The following is a 553-nucleotide window of genomic DNA, read 5'->3' as shown; positions in this document are numbered from 1 at the left end:
AACCTCTCCCTCCTAAAGACAAGGAGACAGGATCAGAGGGGCCCAAATGACTGGCCCAAGAACATCTTGGGCCACCATCTTTAAGAACCAGGTGCCTCTGCACCAAGAGGAGCTATGAGAGCAGGACTCTGGTGTCCCAAAATGATTCCAAAGAAAACTCTGACCTCATTACACAAGACCATTTCGAGCTGTGTCCTATGGCATCAAAGAATATTGGAAGTTGCTGGTTGATGGAATGAGCATGCAGAAGATGATCACTGACCCCACAGCCATGGAGGACAGGAGGGCAATGTGTGTGGGAGAGGGGAGGGTCTGTCCCAGAGATTACAGGGCAAAAACACCAAGTTCAGAATGATGGACACGCCACACCCTGACCACCATGATGGAAAGCCTTTATCAGGCCTTGGTTTGGGTTGGGGCTTTTTTGGAGGGGATGAGGACATGGGGTATACTTTTCAGTCCAAATCTCCAATTTATATCAGTATAAGAAACTTCTAGGGGAAGAAACTCCCTTTATCAGTGCAAGCAGCACCCCCTTATCTTAGAAAGTTCA

The 553-nt window shown here is 48.1% G+C and overlaps 1 protein-coding gene across 1 annotated transcript in view; it reads right to left on the bottom strand.

Annotated features, from left to right (window-relative positions):
* Positions 1-553, bottom strand: part of MROH2A (maestro heat like repeat family member 2A) — a 53899-nt gene that overhangs the window by 4539 nt on the left and 48807 nt on the right. The gene's annotated exons all lie outside the window — the stretch shown is intronic.

Source organism: Vombatus ursinus, unplaced genomic scaffold (genome assembly GCF_900497805.2).
Source record: "Vombatus ursinus unplaced genomic scaffold, bare-nosed wombat genome assembly UNPS02014810.1, whole genome shotgun sequence".
Taxonomy (NCBI): Eukaryota; Metazoa; Chordata; class Mammalia; order Diprotodontia; family Vombatidae; genus Vombatus; species Vombatus ursinus.
This window is presented reverse-complemented; position numbering and strand designations above follow the sequence as displayed.